Genomic DNA, 12,548 nt, shown 5'->3' with positions numbered 1-12,548 from the left:
TCTAAGAAGAAAGCAAAGGGGTATGTAAAATGAGTGACTAACTGATAAATGAGCCTTATCTATCATTTGCAAAAGATGGACAGCAATTCAGCAATGGTAGTGATTGTGGCAGCTTCCATCCTATAATGTTTACTCAGAGAAAAGTCATGAAATCTTATCTCCTGTGCATGTAAAGAGACTTAAAATAATAAGCTCCAGGTTCCGGGATAGCCTCAGCCACTTCCTTCTTATGGGAGGTGGACAAAGTACTTCATCCTTGTGGGTCTGTACTTCTTCATTTTCTGAATTTTTTCAGCTTCTGGGTTCAGATAGTGAGAATTTAGTTCAAATGTGAAGAGGTACCATAATAAAACAAATATGAACTGTTGTATAACACTCAGGCTAGTTTCCCCAATTTAATTATAACCAGTTTTATGTCCCCCAGCCCATGCAACTGCTACCTATTGTGGGCACCTTGAGTCACCCTTGTGGCTCCCTCTGCCTACATTCCTTATCTACTCTGCATCATTGTTCTGTGAGGCCACTCCTGGCCCAGGTCTGCTGGGCCTTTCAAAGGAATGTGAATCTAATTATAACTCTTCTCCAAAGGGATGGGACCTGGACACATTTGTTGTCCTACAGGAGTGAGAACCCAGATCTTAGACACACCAAGGACATATTTACCCTGAGTAGGAGAAAAGCCTTCCGTGTTTCACAGTAAGTCATCCTCCCAGGGGTGATCTAAGGACTCATGGCTCTTTCATGTATTAATACAGCAACAAACAAAACAGAGAAAATTATTCAGGAACTAATTCAGATAGTTAAGGCTTCTGTTCAGCTATCAAATGTAAGGTACTAATTCATGTCTTATAGCACATAATTCCAATCAGCTTTTTCATTTGGTTTTTAAATTTGCATTTTTGAAGTTTGGGTAGAAGTTTTCTGTAATGGAGTAGTTGAGTAGAAGGACACATTCTTCCCCGCCAACCTACATAAATGCTTTTAAAGCATACTGAAATAATTTTGATTTTGAAATTTATCTTGAAACATATAGTGGGATATCCATGGATGGGGAAATGTGAAGTTAGAGTGGTGGGAAGGAGCTGAAGCTCAAGCAGCCCACACCATATTGGATCTCTGTAAAGAACGGAACTGGGCATGTCTGAGGGAGTACAATACTAGAGCAAATACAAAACACCATGATAGGTCAAGAACGAGACTGCCAAAGAAAGGAAAAACTTTCTTTCTGCTCTCTGGACAAAGGACTTCTCATTTTCATTTTGCATCTTTCCTGCAAATTACATAGTCTACATTGTGCTAGTGTTTGGGAATACTAGAATTTGTGGATCTAGCAATAAATTGACCTTTCTATGGGGCTGTCTTTCCCCATTCTTAATTTTATGCTACAATGAGCATTTTATAATTTCCATGCGTATTTTAAGATGAAGTTTTGGTAGCCATTTGAGATCACCTTATGGGGCCAAGTGCCTTTGCAATAATTTAGTTCATCTGAATGTATCAAAGCCTGATGAAATTTGGACATATTTTACAAAATCCTGCTAGTTCAGAGATGTGTGTAGCTCAGACGTAGGGATCAAAGTGACTTGTTCAAAGCTAGCAATAAGGGACTGTTCTTGTTCCTACTCTTAGTTCAAGCAGGACTCATGTACTATTTTATGTTTCAAGACAAAAATAAAATCAGTACTAGGAAATTTAAAACCACCCCACCGAGCACATTTATCATGTGTTTCTCATACTCCTCGCCCTCCTCCTCACCATCCCCCTGATGAGGTGTTCAAGGATTAATGAACTAGTGTTGGGAAATTATTTATACTTCCTTGTATAAAAGTACCATAAAGAACAATGCATATAGTTTCCATTTAGTGTCAGCAAACTAAGCTTTTAGGAACATAAAGCATGTCTAATACATAGTTTTCTACTTCTTAAGGGAGAGTTCAGAGAAGAACTAATTTATTGAACTAAATACCTTTGGTCGTATTTTCCATACTTGTTTTATATCCCAAAGTACTGTATCAAAATATAGCTTCCTTCACCTTAGACCTCTGTGGGGAGAGGTGTATGTGAATTATAGCACATTTCACAGCCAGAAATGGGGAACAGTGCATGTGGCCTCATTCTTGACCTCATCTCAAAGTCCATTATAGACATTTCTTGAGACTGTTCATTCTGGAAATAAAAAGGGTGAGACTGAACTTTGATTCCAGAGGATGAGTGTATTCCTAAAGTTTTTCTTTTCTTTTTTTCAGTTGTTGCTTTTTCAGATTCATACTAAAAGGAACTTTTTTTGTTTGTTAGATCCCTTTTACTTACTAATACACAATTTTGGTATGTTAGTAGCATTGTTGACTTAGTAGTAAGCAGTTATATTCTGGGGTACTATGATACTTAAAAGGATTTAAACATTGCTTGTTTAAAATAATCCCCTCCTTTTAGGGAGGTTGGCACACTACACTGTCTGTCCTTTATACCTCAGGGTAAATGGTTTACTACATTCTTTTCAAAGAATATGTTTAATGGAGAGGTGGGAGTGTTTCCTGGAAGAATACTAGATATGACTATACTAAAGGGAAAGAAAATAACAAAAGGGGAATAGAAACAAGCAAGACAAATGAAAACCCAGGTCACAGTTTTTTAAGCAGAAGTTGCCCATTCCACAGCATTGCCTAAACTTTCAAGATTATTGAACACCTTTGTTGTTCCTTGATATGGTTAAGATCTGTGTCCCACCCAAATCTTATCTTGAATTGTTATTCCCATAATCCCCATGTGTCAACAGACCAGGTGGAGGTGATTGGATCATGGGGGTGCTTTCCCCCATGCTGTTCTTGTGGTAGTGAGTGAGTTCTCATGAGATCTGAGGAGGATCTTCTTCCTTCACTCTGCCACTCTTCACCTTCCTGTTGCCTTGTGAAGAAAGTGCTTTGCTATCCCTTCACCTTCTGCCATGATTGTAAATTTTCTGAGGCCTCCCTGGCCATGCTGAACTGCCAATCAATTAAAACCCTTTTCTTCATAAATTACACAGTCTCAGGCAGTTCTTTATAGCAGTATTAAAATGAACTAATAATGTAAATTGACACCACAGAGAGTGGGGTGCTGCTATAAAGATTCCACAAAGATGTGGAAACGACTTTGGAACTAGGTAACAGACAGAGGTTGGAACAGTTTAGGAGACAGGAGATGTGGGAAGGTTTGGAGTTTCCTAGAGACTTGTTGAATGGCTTTGGCCAAATGCTGTTAATGATATGGACAATGAAGTCCAGGCAGAGGTGATCTCAGATGAAGATGAGGAACTTCTTGGGAACTGGAGCAAAGGTTGCTCTTGCTATGCTTTAGCAAAGAGACTGGGAGCATTTTGTCCCTGCCTGGGAGACCTGTGGAACTTTGAACTTGAGCGAGATGATCTGAAGTTGGAACTTATGTTTAAAAGGGAAGCAGAGCATAAAAGCTTGGCAAATTTGCAGCCTGAGCTTGCAATAGAAAAGAAAAGTCCATTTTCTGAGGGGAAATTCAAGTTGGCTACAGAAATTAGCATAAGTAACAAGGAGCCAAATGTTAATCACCAAGACAATGGGGAAAATGTCTCCAGGGCATATCAGTGGCCCCTCCCATCAAAAGCTAATAAAAAATAGTTTATTAGGCTGGTCCCAGGGCCTTACTGCTTTGTGCAGCCTTGGGATGCAGTGCCCTGTGTCCCAGCTGTGGCTAAAAGGGGCCAATGTACCTCTCAGGCCGTTGCTTCAGAGGGTATAAGGCCCAAGCCTAGGCAGCTTACATGTGGTGTTGGGCCTGTGGGTGCACAGAAGTCAAGAACTGAGGTTTGGGAACCCTTGCCTGGATTTCAGTGGGTGTATGGAAATGCCTGGATGTCCAGGCAGAAGTTTGCTGCAGGTGTGGAACCCTTGTGGAGAACCTCTGTTAGAGCAATGCAGAAGGGAAATGTGGGGTTGGAGCCCCTGACAGAATCCCTACTGGGGCACCGCCTAGTGGAGCTGTGAGAAGAGGATCATTGTCCTCCATACCCCAGAATGGTAGATCCACCGACAGCCTGTACTGTGCATCTGGAAAAGCTGCAGACACTCAATAACAGCCCATGAAAGCAGCCACGAGGAGGGCTGTACCCTGCAAAGCCACAGGGGTGGAGCTTCCCAAGGCCATGGGAACTCACCTATTGCATCAGTATGACCTGGATGTGAGACATGGAGTCAAAGGAGATTATTTTGGAACTTTAAGGTTTAATGACTGCCCTATTGAACTTTGGACTTGCAGGGGCCTGTAGCCCTTCACTTTGGCTAATTTATCCCATTTGGAATGGGTATTTACCCAATGCCTGTACCCCTATTGTATCTAGGAAGTAACCAACTTGCTTTTGATTTTACAAGCGCATAAGCAGAAGGGACTTGCCCTATCTCAGATGAGACTTTGGACTTGGAGTTTTGAGTTAATGCTGGAATGAATTAAGACTCTGGGGACCTGTTAGGAAAGCATGATTGTGTTTTGAAATGTGAAAGGGACATGAGATTTGGGAGGGGTCAGGGTGGAATGATGTGGTTAGGATTTGTGTCCTCTCCTAAATTTCATCTTGAAATGTAATCCCCATAACCCCGATAACCCACATGTGTCAAGGCAGAGACCAGACGGAGGTGATTAGATCATGGAGATGGTCTCCCTCATGCTGTACTCATGATAGTGAGTGAGTTCTCATGAGATATGATGGTTTTATAAGGGGCTCTTCCCCCTTCACTCTGCACTCTTCTCCTTCCTGTTGCCTTGTAAAGAAGGTGCCTTGCTTCCCCTTCACCTTCCACCATGATTGTAAGTTTCCTGAGGTCTCCCAGTCATGCTGAACTGTGAGTCAATTAAACCTCTTTCCTTTATAAATTACCCAGTCTCAGGCAGTTCTTTATAGCAGTGTGAAAACAGACTAATACACTCCTATCTGGTTTTAAAAGCTTGTTTCAAAGTGATTTTCAGGGAGAGATTTAAGGCAGAAGTGGTTGACTCATGGGCATCTGTCTACAGACTACGAAGAGCCACTTCCTAAGTTAACAGCAGAAATGGTAAAAGCAGAGTCTCTTCCTATATTACCATGAATAACCACAATTGTATGTCTCTCCTATCATATTGTAGATACGGATTGCTGTATGTAACTTCTGTAATTCATCAAACAACTTCAACCTCTAAAAGAAACATGGGAACTAAGGTGCCACAAGTCCACCAGCATAGGCATTTTCCTGTCATCTGAAAGAATGATGCCTTACTAATGATGCTGAGAGTCCACGTGGGGAAGAGACTCAGGAGGCCCATTACAAAGTTTTCCCCACTTAAAAAGAATATTGTTTTGCTGTAATGCCATAACATGATTTATTTTAGAATGTTTTTCTTTAAACTGTGAGCCTTTATCAGCTTGAGAGAAATGTGTTAGGCACAACCTCCCTGGAAGTACTAAAAACATCTGTGATCCAAGTCTATAGTAGTTGGGGGATTAAACTTGTGATCAGATTTCTTAGATGATGGTTTCTTTTCTTGCTGTTACAATTTCTGCTGACTTTGGCTTTCTTGTGTACTAGGAAAAGTAAATTGGAATGGAGCAGACAATTAAGAACTGGATGTCTAAATCCTTGTTCACATACTTATAAATTTCTCACAAATTACAATATGCTTCCTTATAAATATTTTTCTCATAAAGATTTCTTTAGAAATCTAACCACAAACTTTTCTTTATTAATAATTTACCTCAGGTTTACCATCTAGAAGACTGGGCTAAGTGACACCCAAAGGTCCTTTTCAGGCCTAATCTTTCTGACTCAAGTATTCTACGATCGCGCAGGGCTTCCTGGATTGTAAACCTGCAATTCTGTTTAAATGTTGACAGAAAATCTGTTAGAAAATGGTTCCAATTTTAGAGAAGAAAACTCCATTTCATGGGGAAAAAAAGATTAGAAACATCCAGACTTATTTCTGCATGCTTACTTTGTTTTCTTTTGCCCAGCAGAAAGGTAAATTGAAATTAGATTGTGCTTTTCTATAAAACTGTAATTTATAACAGGCTTAAAAGTTTCAAATGATAATCATTTTTCCAGTGTTTCTGTGTTAGATTTGATAACTCTGGTTGACTAAGTTGCAATTTACCTCCCTAATATCTACCCTGGAATTCTTGGCCACAGATATCTTGGGGAAGGAATAATGAAAAAATTATATAGGCCTTCTACAGGCCAGTATTTTCAAACTTCTTGGCCAATAAATTCCATGAGCTCCATCTTCCTTATTGAGTATAACAATGGCTGTAGACTATAGAAATGAAATAAAGGCCAAAATAAATTTTTCGGTAAATAACCTAAGAAATAGACCAGAAACCACATGTATTCATATAGTATTCTCTAGGCAGAAACATAAAGTGAGCACAATATATTTGTGAGGGAAAGAACAACAAGGACTAAAGATGGAGACTGCAAATTATGAGAACATTGTATAAGAATCAGTGGCATAAAAAATAAATTATAGAAGTAAGATGTTATAACATTTTCACAGGAAGACCCTCAGACAATACAAATAAAATACTCCAAAAATCAGAATTAGTATTTGGAATAAAGAAATACCTAAAAATGTATTTTTTTCCAATTTAATCAGTAACACAGAAACAATTCACTAATTATTACGTAATGGGCACATTGCATGGCTGTCTCTCTTATACTCAAAGCAGTCTTACTTTCTGGTGGTTCAGAGTGGTGGTTACAGCTTTCCTACCATGATTTATGACATAGTAAAATGGGGAAGTTACTGGACTGTTTCATGAATGGCTATGAATTTATGAGAGATTAAATTTAGTTCTTCCCAATTAACAGGGAAAGAGAAAATGTATTTTGAAAGTGGTAGTATATTATATATAATATACCACCTTAAAGCATAGCAACTTCACTGTATTCATATTTCAGAAACCTGGAATGATAAACAGTGAAGGTGTTATTTTTCTAATCTAACTTCTGGGAAAATATAAGCTGATGCTTTATGAAAGTGCTAAAAGTCAGAAAACTAATTAGAAGAAGATCAATACTGAAATCTATTTTCAGATCTAAGTATGTTCCTTATTCCATATCAAATTCTAAAAGGAAAAACAATCATCCTAACAGTTTCTCTTTTTTTATCACATAGACAGAAATGTTTAAGCGTAGTTGGCTAAAATCTAACTGTATCTGTAAGTGAGGAAAACAAAGTAAGCAAAGAAACATTAGAAAATCAATGATAAGCAAAAGCAGTGTAAGGGACTACCATTAAAAGAGGATTGAAATCAATATTAACTTGCATTGAATTTAGAGCAAAACCATTACATAACATGAAAAAGGGTGTTTTATAAAGTTAGTTCACAGTGAAGATTCATGTACTAAGTAACATAGCATGAAAATTAATAAAACACAAATGACAAGAAATTCAAAGAGTAATATACAGAAACATTCATAGTAGGAAATATTGATTCACTGCTCTTGCTTCGTAACTGATGAAGTAGACAAAAAGTCTGGAGAAGAAGACCTGAGTATCTAATGAATAGGATAGGATAGGTCTAATTAATAGATATTAAGCACTAAATTTGCAAGAGGAAAACAAATATTTTTTAAAATGCTCAGGGAATATCAACAGAAATTTACAGTTTTAGGTGACAATACATTTAAAAACTAGTAATAACTCACATAACTGCTTCTGGCAGTATGGCAGATAAGACATTCTATAAAGACTTGCATTAACATAAAACACTCAGATACTGACTGAATGACAACAAATATAATTTAAGATGTATTGCTAAGCTTACAAGAGAGTTAAGAATATCTGTGAACACTGGAAATATTGAAGAAAAGCTAAAACTATACAGATAGTTTAACATTGATGCACAAGATGTTGCTGTCTTAGGGGGCAAAAGCCAATACTAAGAAACCAGAATTTCAAAAATTAGTAGTCCCCTAGAGTGAGAAGAGACTAAGTCTTGGGCCCAGACAAATGGGTAGGGGTTGTTGAGACCACTTGAGACACATATAGAAGGCTAGGACACATGAGGGACCTATAGGTCTATGAAAGAATGGGCAATACAGTATTTTCCAATCTGTGAAGGAACTTGACCAAGAAACCTATTCTGACTAATAATGCAAATTGGGGCTTTGAATTTATGCTACCTCAAAGACAAGAGAATCTATACTTGGGGAAATTTAACAGCATGGCTGCAGTGTGGTAGTATCCCAGCTAACCAAGAAGAAGCAAATGTGAATCTTCCTCAATGAAAAATATTCTTAGTTCAGGCCTTTTAGGAATCACCTACATTAAATTTAGCCAAATGTAAACTTACAATTAAAAACAGTCAGATATATAAGAACATAATCTGCTAAGAACAAATTCAATAAAAAAGCATAAATTTTGTTTTATAAAGACATTTGAAAACATACATATAATAATTTATGAAATATTTTTAAAATATAAAGGATGATTTTCCAATAAAAGGCCCAGAAGTAAGTGAGTTGCTGAAAAAGAAAATAGAACAGAAACAAGTAAATATTTAAAGAGATAATGTCTAATAGGTATAAATCCATCAGTGTAAGAAGTGGGATAAATAAAAAGAAATACATACCTAGAGGCCATAGTGTAAATGTAGAATAGCAAAGGCAAAGAGGCAACATTAAACACAAATGGAGAGAAAAGAGACATTCCCTACAAAGCAATAGTAAAGTAAAGCAAACATTTAATAGCAAAAGAGGATCTATAATAACATAAAATGTATAAAATGCTGAGAGATAACTATGAATAACCTAGAAAACAGAGTTTGCTAAAACAGCAATAAATAATAATCAGAAATAATATTTAGAATAAAAATAATACCACTAACAAGGGACGTATAAAGAACTAGGCAAAGTAGCATGTGATCTAGGTGTGGGGTTTCAAACAAATTAGAACACTCTAAAATCCTAGTAATTTTTGGAAGAAGGGTAGAGAGATACATAGCTATAGATTTTGTTATTCTAAATATCATGGTAAAATTAAAGAATAGAAATGGTAAGTATAAATTTCAAATTAACAAAGAGAAAAAACAGAATAATAAAAAGTTTAAAAGCAGACAATCCCAAAGAAGAAAGAAGCAGTAAAAAAGCATGATAAATGAAGAAAAAACACTATATGATAGAAAGAAATTCAGATATATAAATATATTGGGTTAAGCTCACCAATAAATGAGATTATCAAGAAGTATATATTAAAAACTCAAACTATATACTCTTTATGAAAGATGCTCCTAAAATCTAAGGTTACAGAAAAGCTGAAGATAAAAGAAACCATATAAACCAAGTACATATTAACAAAATAAGGGCTGAGGTATCTAAACTACACTTAGAAAAGTTAGACATAAAGACCAAAGCCATATACAGCAATAAAGAGGATGACCACACAACAATAAATGGTTCAGTTTACCAGAGGGATATGAAAACTTTAAACTTACATGCACGTAATAAAAGAACTTCTAAATAAATAAAATAAATTTTGTCAAATCAACACTTTCCAAAAGATCTCTCTGTAACCAATTGGTAAAAAAGTTTTAGTAAGGATATAAGACATTGAACAACTCAATAAGATTTATTTAATTATATAATATGTATTTTTCTCAAGCAAACAGATCTTTTATAAAAGATATACAGTAGGCAATAAAGTGAATGTCAACATTTCAAAGTACTGGTATCACATATATTATATTATCTGATCAAAATGCAATCAAGTTAAAAATCAGTCACAAAGAGATACTCCCAAACAGCTCTATATTTACACAAACTAATAAACTACTCATCTAAAAAAGTTATGATCCAAACAAAACATGAACATTAACAATACTTTTAACTGAATGTTAATTGAAAACACTTCATCATTTGCTAGATACAGATACAACTGTGTTTCAAGGGATATTTATACTTTTAAATGCTTATGTTAAAAAACCAGTTAATGAACTAAGTTGCTAATGTTAGAAGTTATAAAATTAATTCCCAAATAAACATAGAGAAAGTAGAATGAAAAAACTGATAAAAATAGGGAAACAAATGAAACGGGAAACAAAGATACAATCAAGTGAAACAATAATGTCAAAATTTGTTCTTGGAAAGATTAATAAAGTATACAAATTTCTGGAAAGATTGATCAACATTTTAAAAAAGAAGACACAGTTTTTTATAGAATGAAACAGGAAACCAGCTACCACAGAGATAAGAAGAAAATATTATAATACTACAAACATGATTTTATTATTTTCAATAAATTTTAAAACAGACTATTGGGGAAAATTCTGGGAAAATATGAATTATGTATTAAAACTGACAAGATGGAAAAGTAAGCTTTATATATTGAAATTCAAATTAGCATTTTAACCACTTTCTCCCAAGAAAACAATAGGCCTAGATTGTTTTGTAGATGAATTCTATGAGATGCCCTAGTGAATGCTTCACACTTTAAGTCTCTGTAAGCTATACTCTAAAAGTAAAGACAAACTCAGGAAGCCTGAAATCTAGTCTTGAAATACCTCTTTCCTGGATTGGATCAGGGTGATCTGCCCCAACCCTAACTTCCAACTGGAAGAAATGTGAACTTTCCCTAGAAGATGAAAATATCATTCAGAGTTCCTCCAGTTTTGCATTTTTAATGTCTAACATTCAATATATGCTGATCAGGCATATCAGGACACAGAACCAAATGAGGGAAAACTAGGACAAAACTCAGAGAATAGAACCGTACCTAGATGTGGTCCAGATATTAGGGTTATCAGAAACAAAATTTAAAATATGTTTTAAAAAGCAGGTAACAAGGCAATTTTATTATCTGTTACTAGTGACAGTTTGTTTCCTCCTTTCTAATTTTCATATCTTTTTATTTCTTTTTCTTACAATGCTGCCTAAGATCTATAAGACAATATTGAATAGAAATGATGAAAGTGGCAATTCTTGTCTTTCTTATGTAAAGAAAATATTCTTAATATTTGATAATTAAGTATGATTTTGCTATCGGCTTTTGACAGATAATCTTTTCAGATTGTCCTTCTGATCCCGGCTTAGTAAGACTTTCTAATGTGAAGAAATATTGAATTGTGTTTTACTTATTTGTGTTTTTGCCTCAATTGAGATGCTAATGTGGTTTTTCGTCTTTACATTAAGGATTTTTTTAATGTTAAATAATTTTCAATGGTTAGTGATGTTGAACATCTTTTCATGTGTTTATTCATTATCCATATATTCTCTCTGGTGAAGCATCTATTTAAGTCTTATGACCATTTAAAAAAAGATTTTAAAATTAATTTTTATTTTACTATTGAGTTGAGAGTTCTTTATTGAGTTTGAGAATTCTTTATATGTTATGGATATAAGTCTTTTATCAGATATGTGATTTGCAAATATTTTCTCTTAATCTCTAATTTGCATTTTCATTCCTTTAAGCAGTGTCTTTTGTAGGGTAAAAGTTCAATATATTAACTTTTTCTTTTATGGGTTATACTTTTGGTATTACATATAAGACCTCCTTGCCTAGCTCCAAGGCATGAAGATTTTCTCCTGTTTTCTTCTAAACATTTACAATCTAACATTTTGCATTTAGGTCTATAATCCATTTGGAACTAATTTTTGTGCAAAATGTAAGGTTTGGGTGAAAGTTGTGTTTTTTTGTATATGAATGTCCAAATGTTCCAACAACATTATTTGTTGAAAAGCTGACAGTACCCTTGATCACATCTCAATATATTTTAATTATCTTTTTCCATGCATACTCCATACATTGGAGTATGTATTTCTCCTGCCCTGAGTCTACAAATCATCTTTGTATTTGGGAATCTATCTTAGAAACTTGAACAGTTAGTACTCAATAAATACTGGTTGGTTTAATAACAATGAAACAATGAATTCAGATTTTCCTGTGTGTGGTAGAAATGTTCAGAAATATATGTAATGAAGATGTCTTTTTTGTATGTGCTTTCTTCCATTCCCTTCTTAATGTATAGGTGTATGTGTCCTGTGACTTTGTCCATAAATGATTGGACTAGAGGTAGAAACATAAACCAAAGTGGACTACCTAGTTTTTTCATCCCCAAAGTTTGAATTGTGATGTGGACAGAGCAATTCATATTGTTCTGGGTTCTGGCTCTGCAATATTATGTCGACTCAGTGGCTGAAGCCACAATTTTGAGGTGGCAGTGATGTCCCATATAGAGTGAAGGAGAAAATGGAATGGTCCTTTGAGAAGCAAAAGTAGAGACAGGGACAAAAGGTAGATGTTTGACTTTATTATGGTTTTTCCCAACCTGGGCTGGGATTTTTGAGAATTCCTATTTTCAAAGCTAGCTTTCCTGGGGATTTAACTCATTGCAATGAAACTGTCTAGCCAAAACAACCAGTAAGAATAATGCAAGAAATGACATTTAATTTAAGCAATAATCTAAAAGGTAAGATGACTCTATGGAAATTACAATACAACATTTGTATGTGACATATGAATGTAACATTTTGTTAAGAATTGTATAAAAATATAGGTAACACATACAGTCATCC

The sequence above is a fragment of the Macaca nemestrina genome, chromosome 5, assembly GCF_043159975.1.
Source record: "Macaca nemestrina isolate mMacNem1 chromosome 5, mMacNem.hap1, whole genome shotgun sequence".
Lineage (NCBI taxonomy): Eukaryota > Metazoa > Chordata > Mammalia > Primates > Cercopithecidae > Macaca > Macaca nemestrina.
This window is presented reverse-complemented; position numbering follows the sequence as displayed.